Below are 13,158 nucleotides of genomic sequence, written 5' to 3' on the forward strand. Positions count from 1 at the left end.
TGACTCTCTAATGCCAACTAGGTCTAAGTTGGATATCACAGCAATCATAACCTTTAGTTTGACGATACATTTCAAAAGGAAAGGTTGTAAGTACTGGAAGAGGAGGCAGAGATGCATTCTTCTGCACCCCAGCCTTTGACCTTACATGTGTACATGGTTCTGGGTTCTTACCCTGAGTGCAGAAGTAGCCACCATTTGCTAAGCTGTACACCAACCACGAAATAAGAGTCTTTATTTCTCAGCACAAAAGTACCATCACCAAAATATCAGCCAGAGGGTATCTTTTTCTAGACATATAGATTATTTTCAGACCTGCTGACTCTCATTCTGTTTTTTTCATTTAAATGTATTTTTTTTGGCTTCTCCTTTCTGTTTACCTGACTAAAAAGAAAAGCATGTTTATGACTATAGCTTTAGAATCTTCCTTAACATTCTTTTTTATATTCTGATTTTATATGTCCAGCCACTTACTGACTACCAAATTATGAATTTTTTTTGAAGAAGGGGACAAAATATTTGACGTACAGAATTTATACACACATACGTCCATACATGTATCACTGAAAAAAGTGACTAGAACACACTCAGTCCTCAGGAAATATATGATGAATTAAATATTTCAGTAATTAAAGAGAGTTTACAAAGGAACAGAAAATGTCCAAGTGAACAGTGTCCGATATGTCTCGATCCAAAATCTCTCTTCTCTGCACTTTCTCAATTGTTCTGTAATAACATTCATCCTTGATTCTACCTCTGATATGAATCAAAATTAGTCACAAAGTTATTTTCACTTTCCTGCATTATAATTCTTGCATTCATCTTTTCCTTCTTGTTTCCACTGCTAATTCCCTAGCTTCAGGCTCTATCTGCTTCTACCTGTAATGCCATTAGTGGCTCTCAGCTTCCTTTTCTATTGGACACTCCACCAAATTTCAATCCATATGGCACATAAATGCAAAATCAATCTAAAGCACCACTCTAATCACATTACTTCCCTGAGGAGGATATTCAGGAGCTTCCTCCTCCTTACAACATCAAACTTAGACTTTTCAGTCAGGCTTTCACAAGCCTGAAATGTCTAACCTCACTGGTTGTATGCAAACAGAAGATCATATAGTAAAAGGTTATTAAACACAGCCCAGTGTTTCAAAGGGGGCTTGTGGATGCTGAATTCCAAACACAACGCTCCCATCATTAGCATATTTTTCTAAATTATTTCTCAGCACTTTCCATCTCAATAATTAATGAATGCCATCAATCACTGAATACATAAATAGAACAATCATGCAAACATGTTTATTTACTCTTTCTTTTCACCTCTGCTAGTACAAATATACAGTTGGATGAAGAGCTTGGATGTATATCACCAGAATCTATGGATCCAAAGTCTGGTCATGTTACTTTTGTCAACTGCAACCTTGGACACATCTCTTAATCCTTTTCAAGCATTAGTATTTTTCTCCCTAAGATGGAGATTAGAATAATATCGCTTCTCAGGATGCTATGAGGATTAATTAGTGCTGAACACTTAAATCAGAACCTGAAATATAGTAAGCATCTAGTAAATGTCAGTCATCAGAGTTTTTGCTATCCTTCCCTGATAACTATCCTCTTACTATTTATTTTTTATCCATTGACATCTATCAATGTTTTAGTCAAATAGTAGGTAATAGGCACAATATGGAGGTTCAGCTTAGAAACATTTGCTGTGTATGATAGCAAGGAGCTGGTGTCATAATCTAGGAGTCAGACAGGAACAGCCTATGGAGTTGCTGTATGACTCCGGGCAAGTTAGACTTACTGGGTCTCTGTTTCTTTATATGCAAAATGTTAATAATAACAACACCATTAAAATTGCTGCTGTGAGGGTAACTTGATGGATATAAATCACGGGACATTTACAAATATTATTCTCACTTATCCTTTCTTTAAAAAGGCTGTCACTATATAAATAATGCTGATAAACAGTTTGATGTTTAAATATATGCCTGAAGTCATAGTTTGATCAAAGCATAAATGAGAAAACTTATACAAAGTCTGCCTTGGTAATTTTTTTTCATCGTGTAGTAGATAGAGGAACAATAAGAGGAGTTGCTCCTCTGACGTTAATTATGATAAAACAATAAAATTAAACGGAAAGGAACTAAAAGTGAAGTGGAAGTACAAGAAACCTGATGAAAAAGGCAGAGGGCAATAGCAGATATATACACAGATGTTCGGAAACAAATTGGAAATGATACATCACATATGATGTGCCTCTGTCTAACAAAAAGGCATCCCAAAGTGAAGACACCCCTTTTATAAAGCAAAATTCTGAGAGCACATACCCAAAGATATTCATGTGGAAGAAAAGAGAGTTGAAGAATATAAGGATATGCAAAGGATATCTTGGATGAGCAAGCTTTTTCAAAAACATTGTCAAACTGAAGATGAATCATAGGACTACAAAACAGTATTTTCTCAGGATTCAGGATAAGGTGAGAGTCAAAAATGGAGGTAGACTCCAACAGTAACAGAAAAGATGAGTTGTGGATGTGTGTGTGTTTTTGATTTTCAAACTCTTTTCCTCCACTGTGTCCTCAAATTCTCAGGCAATAATAGACCTTAATACCAAAAGTGAAAAACAGAAATCATCAAGCAAGCTCACTCCAAGGGTACCTGTCACTTCTGGACTAACCTATAATGGAAGTCTGCCCTCCTCTTTTCCGAGACTAAACCCTCTATTTCTGAATGGCATTTCTTTTACTCTTCTCTTCTGCACAACACTGCCTCATCAGGTAGCTCTTTTCTTCCTTTTTCTTCTCTTCTGAAGTTTCACTTTCTCTTTCTTCTCTGTTTTATTGCCATGAACTATAAAGATCTCCCAAATGACAAACTTTCTTCAGTCCTCCTCTCTTCCCAGGCAACAAACTCTTCTCTGGTTTCCCTGTCACACTGCTTGAATAGGTTGTTCCTACCTTCTGTCCCAACAGCTTTATTTTTTCTGGAAATTTGGTTTCCTAGAATTCTGGGAAGCTGACTACTAAGACATGGTTCAGTGTCAGTGACTCAGTTCTTTCCCCACAGATGAGGAGATGTGATATACCTGAACTTAGATAATCGGAAGAGTTTGATAATTGTCAGCTTTCTTAAGTGAAAGTACTTAAGTGAATATTTATATTTATTTATCCAGAATCGTGTTTGAAATCTTATCTTAAATATTTTCTATTGATACTCTGCACCCATTTCTGTCATCTAAGCTAGTCCTCTTTATCATAAGGTATGGGAGGCAAACATTTTTATTTCCAAGACTCACTTGCTGCTATGGTTGTTAGCACCATGAAGGTACTTAAACTGAGTTGCACCTGTTGGTGGCTTAAAATGCTAATGGAAAGTGAGTACCATCCCCACTTTTCTGAGGAGGTGCACTTGGACAAGAGAATCTAGAGATGTGGCTGATGGAAGCAGCTGTATTCCCTACTTCATAGTCTAGTCACACAGTTTCTGGTGCCAGGTAGCTCTGATATCAGCAGAGGGGCAGCTTGGCTCTAGCACTTTGTGACCTTTGGTTAGTAGCTGCAGACTTGACCTTGGACTTCACTTGAGGTATATTGCGACCTTGAGGCCTGAGGACTGGTGGCTGTCTCACATCTCCTCTGCCCTCAGCCTCTCTAATGACTGTATGTTGAGTCTCTAATGACTCAACTGTCTATAATAAATTATTTTCTTCTTGGTTTCTTCAGCAGTCTCCATCTGATAAAAGTCCCAAATATTAAGGGAATTACCAACCAAAGAATTGAATTTCCTAGATTTATGAAGACTCTACTGTGTAGAGCATCACTATCAACTGCATGCACTTCAGGGACCATTCTGAGATGGGTTCCATCTGCTTCTGCTCAGAGTGGTCACCTTATTTCCAACAAACATTATATTTTTATACTGACATAGCTATTTCAGTTGTAAACTTAATCTGACGTTCTAGCCAACCTGTGTCACATCTGAAACCCTGAAAATTCCTTCTCATTTCTTTGCCCATCTGGTTTTCTCCAAATGCCAAATCAAATCATTATCTATTGATTTTTTTCACAACGTTTGATCACATATGTTTAAAATTTTCTTCTCACAAGTAGTTTTACTAACTCTGAATAATTCTTTTCAATTTTATCTGTTCATATACTTTTAAATCCATCAAGTAAGCTGAGGTACTCCAGGGATCTGCCCTTGATTATATCATTTACCTCTAATATTCTCCATTCATACGCTCATTTAATCCCAAGGTGCCAATGGAAATTATTTCTTTAAATATATCCAAGTCTTGATCCTTGTCACAAGTCATGGAGTCCCACGTCCCATTACTAACTGAGCATTTCAACTAACACTCAGAAGCAAATCAAATCAAACACACTGAATCCTTTGTACATTCAATAATTCATCTAAATCTGCTATGAGTCAGGCAATTTTCTATGTTCTAGGATAAAAATTGAGACAGCAGTCACCTCTCTTACAGAGATTATATGCTAACTACATAAAAGTGACTATCACATATAAATTATTTATTATAAGTACTATGGTCAAAAATTAAGCAGGCAAGGGAGATCATTTAGGTGGGGATAGGGAGCTGACTTGGCATGTTGTAATTTTAAATTACGCAGACAGAAATACCTTTGTTAAAAAAGTAATATTTGACCAAGGACTGAAAGGGTAAGAAAACGACTCACATGAAAGTATTAGAGAGAGAAAAGACTAAGTACAGAGATGAAATGAGTGTTTGAAGAAGGGGGTGGCCTGTGGAGAGCAGCATGAGCAACGTGCAGCGACAGGAGACGGAGTCCAGGGAAGGGCAGTGGGGATGGAGTGATGGGAAACCTCGGGAAGCCTGACAGACCTTTATAATCACTATGGCTTCACCTCTGAACAAAACAGTAAGCCACTGAAATGCTTTCAACAGAAGAGAATTATACTTTATTTATTTTTTAATAATAATAAGCCCTCTTGATTTTTTATTTAGATTCCACTCTAGAGATGGAGGCATAGACCAAAGCAGGAAAGCTAGTTGAGAAATTTTTGCAAAAATCTACATTAAAAGCAAAGCCAAACCAACCAAACAAAAACTAGAATATAGAACTTGATTTCCTGAGAACAATGAGGCCCTGGAAATACCTTGTTGGTAAAGTCAATACCTGTTAAAGGGTTGGGTTACGGGCAAAGCAAATAAGCAGACCAAGGATGACTGGTTGTCTCTTGACCTGAACACCTGGAAATAGACTGTTGCCATTTACTGAGATGAATAAGAATGCCAAAGGAAGGTATGTAGGGGTGAATATAGGAGATTAGCTTTTCCCTCTGGACATCTGGACATCTGCATTGGCTATAGAACATCTAGGTGGAGAGGGAATTTAGCTTGATATAAAAGTATAGCATTCAGGGAAAATATCCAAGCTCAAGATACATTTTGGAGTTTCCAGAGTCTAGGTGGTATTTAAATCCAAAAAATTTAGAAGAATAACAAGGGTGTGAGTATAGATAAAATAAAAAGAAACCTCATAAACTAAAGCACAGTGATTTTTAAAGTTCAGAGAGATGTGGAACAACTAGGAAAGAAGACCAAAAAGAGCCCAGTGGGGAAGAAGAAAATCCAGGAAAGCATGGTGACATGACGGCTGTGATGGGGGCTGGGGAGATGATTCAAGGAGAAAAACAAAACACTCAGTTGTATAATATTCTGTTGCTGGATCAAGAAGTATGAGGATTGAGAATTGACCACTGGGTTGAGCATGAAAAGGTCAACGGATACCATGATAATAGTAGGATCTACAGATCAGTGGAGATAAAAACCAGACTGGAAATGTTTGTGACAGAATAAGATGAAAATAATTAGATGTAGCAAATACAGTCTGTTCCTTTGTGAAGTTTATTAACAGAAATGATGCAGTAGGGGAGAACTGTTGCAGTAGCCAGAAGGATTTTTAAGGTCAAGACAATTTTTTGAAGATAAAGTTATGTTCCACTGCAGCAAAAAAGATAAAAGAAAAAGAAAAGAAGGAAAAAAGACATTTTTTAAAATATTGACACTAGACCAAAATAAAAGCAATCTATTTGTCTAATTATATGTGTGTATATATATATATTTTTTCTGGAACAGTGAACATTACTTTAGAATGAGTTAACATTTATATATATTAGGCTGTTCAGAGAAACACAGAAACCCCGTGCTATGTTGAAATCAGTCTCTAAAATGCTATGTTATTTCATGATAAGTGGATCATAATGCTTTAAGACTAAAAACTCCAAACATCCCTTCTGTATACACAGTGAAACAGAGTGTAAATAAGATGAACATTTTTAAGGAGATTCATGATTTGATTTCTCACTAACCTTCTATTTCTATCACTACCACTGAAGCCCTCCAGACTTCGATTCAATACTCATTTCTTTACAATCCATGCCTTTTCACAGCACTTGATTCTTTCTAGTTTTCTACTCTTCATTGGACCTGTTTGTACTCACTCTTTCAGAATCCGCTCAACAGTTAACCTCTCTGAAGGCTTCCCCAAGAATTATAATCAGAATTCTATTTTATGTTCCCCAGCATTTGATTCATATTTCTAATGCAACTCATATCTTTTATTCTCTAACTTATTTGTAAAAATCAAGTGCTATGTATTATTTATCTTCAGATTCTCAAGGTCTAAAACAGTGCCTGGCACCTACTAGAAACTCACTTTTATACATGGAGTGAATAAAACAAATGATTCGCAATTGATGCAAGCATGGATCCCTAAAAATAATATCTAGTTATACCAGTTTACTTTTTTTCAGAAGAGTATGGGAATTAGGAGATTAAGAAGATGTCATAAATAGTTTTTACAGACAAAGAAAAATGTGCCTTATAGTATAGGAAAAAAGAGAAAGGTGTAGATTTTCCAAACTAGATCATTAAACGTATTTTCAAGCAAACTAATTTTAAGCTGTTTTCAAGTTTTATGGAACAAGGGATAGAATGTGGTCCAGGTTCAAGTGCATGTAGAGTGACTATAATTCTGTATCTACAGAATTCTGTTCAATTGATACAGCTTAACCTGTAGGCAGGTCTCTGTTCTCAAAAATGACTTGGATAGGCCTACCCATGACGTAGGTGAAAATACAGATAACTGCTTCATGATATTTGTGAATTAAATCAGTCTTGGAAAGAGAGCAAAAATATTGGATTTGACAGGGTCTCCATAGGTTAAAATGACAAGTTCAACTGGACAAGATGAGATCTAACAGGGGTAAGTACAGAGTCCTGAACTGAGGTTTTAAAAAAAATCAACTGTGAAGCATAGTGCAGGAGACCTTACTTAATAGCAGTCTGTGTGAAAAGACGTAGGAAAAAATACTACATGGAAAAAAATGGCAAAATCAAATGAAATTTTTAATAAAAATGTGGTGTCCAAAACAAACAGGTCACTATCCCATCATTAGAGTTTACTGTGCTTCTGTCTGTGATGTCTGAAGCTATGTATTACGTCTAAAGAGACAACAACATACTTACTTGTACCTAAAGGAAACGTGAACAATATGAACTATCATTTGGCTAGAACAGTAATTATGTAACATTTGTTAACTACACACACTGTGTGCTGGTGCTTGACTACATTTCCTCACTTAGTCCTCACAGCAGTCTTACAGGTACGTTTTGTAAAGGCTGCTGTGGCACCTTGGAAACCCTTTCAGGACTGAGGCAGGCTGTCCCCAGTTACTAGCAGACAGCTTACAGCAGACTTCCACCCCTAAAACTGTCCCGGAGAAGGTGACTTGATTAGAAAAGTATGTCAATTAATGAAGAAAAGGCAAAATCATTGTATTAAGGTTTAACATGAAAAGTTTACAGTTAAAAGTTAAATATGGCAATGATGAAAGAAAATTACAAATAAAATCATTTGATGAAGTTTAAAAGTTAAAATGTTTCAAGAAAAACGTCTAAAAATACATGTATAAATACACAGAATGTCTTGTCAGATCATGATGTATTGGAAGAAGAAAACTTTAAGGAAGGGATGATAACTGTTAACTATATAGTTGCAATTTCATTTACCTTTATTTGTTCTACATTTTAAAATTTGCTCCAACATAGGTATTTAAATCAAAAAACAAAGTATGCTTCCTACCTAGAAAGTAAGATTCTTACTAGCAGGTACATTCGAAGAAACATTTTTCATGATGTAATCTTTTTAAAAAAATCTGTCTCTATCTCTAATTTTATTTGTATTTGGCATTTTGATAAAAGGTATTTTTAAAAGTATTTAGTTCAGTTTTCTAAAGATGGGAAATAGACCAAGAGGACAGGACCAATTCTTGCCCATGAGTATGAAATCACAGTTTAATAGAAAGACCTTGTTCAGGGTTTTTCAGATTTAATCAAAGCACAGTGAAATATCTTCTATTAAAAAAAATAATTCTAGAAAGGAACAGCTGTAGGTTCTTTGGTGTTACTTGTGAGAATGTGAAAATAAAAATGCTCTTTAAAGAAAAGGATTTGACCTATTAAGATCATGTGTAGTAAATGGTACCATAAAAAGAAGATTCTGCCCTTGGGAGTGCTTTGATTGAGTCAATATTTGATCCCACTAATTATTTAAATCATTATCATAAAAATAGATACAATAATAACAAACTGTGTTTTTATATATTACTTCATAGCTTGTGAACATAACTTTCCTCTATAAAATGGGTATAACATCTCATATACTTCACTGAGCTGCTAAGAGAATTACGGAGATGAGTGCTCATGCTTCAGTTTAGCTAATCACTCCCCTCTTCTCACTGGAACTTTATTGCAGTAATGGCAAAAGAAGTGGGAAGTGGGAACCATGGAGGTGAAACATCCCCCTCATGAGTATGAGGGGCATCTCTATGCCTATTTCTATGCCCTATTATAATTTCACTGTGACCAACTTTATCTCCATTGTTAAGAACTATGCTGTCATCACACTTATTAAGAGATCAAAAGAGATGTCTGAATAAATTGTTATATTTTAGAATGAAAATTATACCTGCATATTTGAAAATGCTAGTTGCATATGAATAAATGATTATTTAACATGGAAAGTGTTGTTCTTAATATTTTTAAAGCCACTGACAGCATCATATATCAAACTATGTATGCAAACACCCAGAAGACATTGATGGTATTTATCAAAATGTCTCCTATGTTCACAAGATATGTTGCTTTTCTTTTCTTTTTTTTTTTTTTTTTAATTTTAAAGACCTCACCTTGTTGGAGGGGAAAAGGTAATTAAGTTTAGTTATTTATTTTTAATGGATATACTGGAGATTGAACCCAGGACCTCGTGCATGCCAAGCAGCACTCTACCACTGAGCTATACGCTCCCTGCTATTGCTTTACTAAAGTAGCTCTATCTTATACATATTTGGTTTTGGTCTTAGTTTCTTTCCTTTTTATTTTTGTTTCTTTAAAAAAAATTGTATTTATAGAAAATTTACAAGAAGAGTGCATGAAACTTTTCTTTTTAACCTGAACCATTTAGAGTAAGTTGACCTGATGCTAGATTTAGCATTTATTTACTACAGCATAACATTCTCCAACAGAAGATCTATGAAACAATTAAACTGCCATCTAATCCAAAGACCGCAACTAAATTTTATCCTTATCCAAATAATTCTCTTTATAACAAAAGGATGCATACATGGAATTTATTTGCTATGTGTCTTTACTGTCATTTAGTCTGGAAAGTTCCCTTAAACACTCCTGTTTTTCATGGCTTTGACACTTTGAAGGCTATTTTGTAGAAAGTACCTCAATTTGGATTTGTCTTCCATTTCCTCGTGCTAGATTCTGACTATGCATTTTTGGCAAAAAATATCACAGTAGTTATTCTATGTGCTTCTCATCGCCTCTTTCTGGAAGTGTGCAAGTTTGATTTTCTCACTGCTGTGATACTAACTTTGATCACTTAATTGAAGTGGGATCTGCTAGTCCCAACAACTGGAAAGCTATTTTTTTTTTAATTTTGTAATTAATTAATAATTTGGGGGTAGGTACCTTAAGACAATTTTGATTTAATTTTTCTTGTTTAATTTTCACACACCTGTTAGCAACCACTGATAGTCCCTAGCTGGATTAATTTACATTATGTTTGTTAAAGTTGGATAATGAATGTTTTTAACATACCCCATCCTTTTTTTAAAATGTCCTTTCTTTATGGCACAACACATTATTCCAGGCTTATCTTGTACTTTCTTTGTCCCACTCCCAGAGTCAGCCATTTTTACAAAGAGCCCTGGTTACTCTCGTGAAGGATGGTATTTAAAAATCAAGATCCAGCTGTCAGGTGCGCTCTTTGTTATTAGGATATTGCAGCTCTTACGTCCTCTGAGTGGGTAGAATTAGCTTAGAATTTTTTTTTAAATAAAATTCTTGACAAGAAGAAACTCCTTGTAGAAATGGCTGAACACACACACACACACACACACACACACACACACACACACCACTACCTTTATTACACACATTTATTTCTTTTCTCTTTTCTCTATCCATCTACGTATATAAAACCAGAGTCCACACCAATACCCTCAATACCCATCATTAGCTTAGGCTCATTCTAATTTGCCCATTCCCTACCTGCATCTCATTTCTCCAAAGGCAAGATAACTATGCCTTATTATACCCTATGTTAGTGACGATAATCTTAACCACTTTTGAAGAAATGACTTAGCTATCACTGTCCCCGCTCCTTTATTTGGAACCCTCCTTACTCTGATCAGGTTCCAACACTCTTCTCTGGGTTGCTGATTCTGTTTTGGTACATGGACATCCTTTTCACCTGACATGGGCTCAAACACCTCACACTGGGCCACATAAGTCTCCCTTTACTCCATCCACTCTGCTCAGCGTCTGACACTCCATGCCAGGCTGCTGTGCACCATCCCACCCAAATACAGATGTCGACATTGCTCAGATGTAGAACTTAATTATTCAAGAGAGAAAAAGAGGAAGAAAATAAGGAAGAAAGAGAAGGAGGAAGGAAAGATTTTTAAAACAAAAGAAAGTAAAAAAGCTTTTCCTTTTTTTTCACTTAATACATAGCACAATATTTCATGCTAAATTTTGACTGTTTTAATTTATTGCTCTTTGGAACCAAAGTGATCTGTTACAGTGTCAAATACCATATGTCAAATGGTTGACCTGTTTTACTAGGTCAAATAGTGAAATGAAATATTTAGTTACAGTATTAACATATATTTTGAAATATTTAAATTTCTACATAATGTTTCTCATAATAGTTAATTTGAAATCACATTACACTTTCAGTGTTCAGATTCTTCAGGAATGACTGAATTTTATAAGCATTAAATAAGGAGGTCTTATCAGAGGAATCACATTTATAAGTTTTGATGCATGCTTCCCACCTCAGACATTGTGCCTAATTCATTTTATATCTTCATAACAATTTCAGTTGAATTTATCTTTTTCTGAAACAAAGTCTTATCCTGTATTTGTCACAATATTTTGGATTATATGGAGAATTGCAGCTTTTGAGAAATATTTCTGATAACGTAATAGCTCTTAACTTGAATGCACATTTTGTATTTTTTTATTATGGTTGGAAAGAGGGAAACCCACTAATTTCCAATCTTCACTAGAAAGTTATGTACCAAATATATTTTTAATAAAAAATTACAGTAAGTAATATGAGATACAAAGATGTATAGACAGTATTTCCTATAAATTTAATAAGATTGTTTAAATGTCATCAATGTAATGTTCTATTTTGCATATTTTTCTAGAATTACAGACCCTTAAAAACTATACAAATAAGTCTTGGTCATTTATCAAATTTTACCTTATAGGGAAACTGGGTAATTTGTAAGAAAATGCAATATATAATAGTGTATTGGTATTAATGTAATTATAGATAGATAGACAGACAGACAGATAGATAGACAGATCCATCGATCATGTATCTAGTTACTTATAAAAGGTTCCTACTAATTACAAGGAAATTCGCCTAATTTCCTAAGGCTTGGGGTTCATATGAGTAGCAATTGCTTCTTATTATTACAGATGATACTTCAATTTATTATCAGTCAATTTGATATGACTTAGTACATTTCATTTTCCTAGAATTTAGTTGGCTTGTATAATGGTTTATTCATATGCCTAAATGCATGGAGTCTATTTCCCATGATTTTCACTGAGATTAGTTTCTTATGACTTCATGAAAGACAACACATACTGGTTTATTTCCTTCCTTCCTTCATCCCTTCCTGCTCCCTTTCCCTTCTACCTTAACTCCCTCTTATCTTAACCTTTTCCTTCTTACTTCCTTCCCTAAAACCCTTTCACACAGTCCCTCCCTCCCTTCTCTCCCAGAGTAGTAAAATAAAAGTTAAATTGGAGAATAGCCAGGTTTTCCAGTTACATAATGATGTGATTATTAGCTTTGTAAATGTTTAAATTTTCCTTTTGATCTTTACAATTAATGACATTATTTTAATAATGTATAATGTATTTTAATAAGTATATACATAACAATATAAAATTACAGTTATATATTAGAACTCGACTTTGAAAATGTTTTAAAACATTTTCATGGAATCTATTTATTCTATTAAAATAGATTTTTTATTTATTCTATTAAATAATTATTATTCTATCAAATAGTAATTAGTCTATTAAATAAATATTACTCTATTAAAAAATTTATTCTATTAAAAAATAACATAACAGTAACTGTCTATTTCTCTACCTAGACTTAAAAGACAATAACTCATGTTTTTGCATCATCTGAGCTATATAAAGTATAAAACATATATACTTTCAGATTTATAATCAGTCCTGTAAAACATAATGACAAATTCTATAATATATATGCTTATATATATATGTGTGTGTCTATATATATATATATATATACACACAAAAATAAATAAAAACATAGCAAATTTCCATTTAAAGTGAATTTTACTTTACATGATTATTATTTCTATATTGCTAAGCTTTAGGTAAAGAGCTAGAATGTTTTTATATACATAAAATAAAATATATCTCAGCAAAAGTTATATAACCAACATTTTTCCATTTGCCTTTGTACTTTCAAATTTAAAATTTTAAAATAGATTAATTTTACTTTCTCTAAATGTCTTTTATTTATTTATTTTTTTGGACAGGAT

The 13,158-nt window shown here is 34.1% G+C and overlaps 1 protein-coding gene across 1 annotated transcript in view; it reads right to left on the reverse strand.

Annotated features, from left to right (window-relative positions):
• Positions 1–13,158, reverse strand: part of NCAM2 (neural cell adhesion molecule 2) — a 433,297-nt gene that overhangs the window by 77,402 nt on the left and 342,737 nt on the right.

Source organism: Camelus ferus, chromosome 1, assembly GCF_009834535.1.
Source record: "Camelus ferus isolate YT-003-E chromosome 1, BCGSAC_Cfer_1.0, whole genome shotgun sequence".
NCBI classification, from domain to species: Eukaryota; Metazoa; Chordata; class Mammalia; order Artiodactyla; family Camelidae; genus Camelus; species Camelus ferus.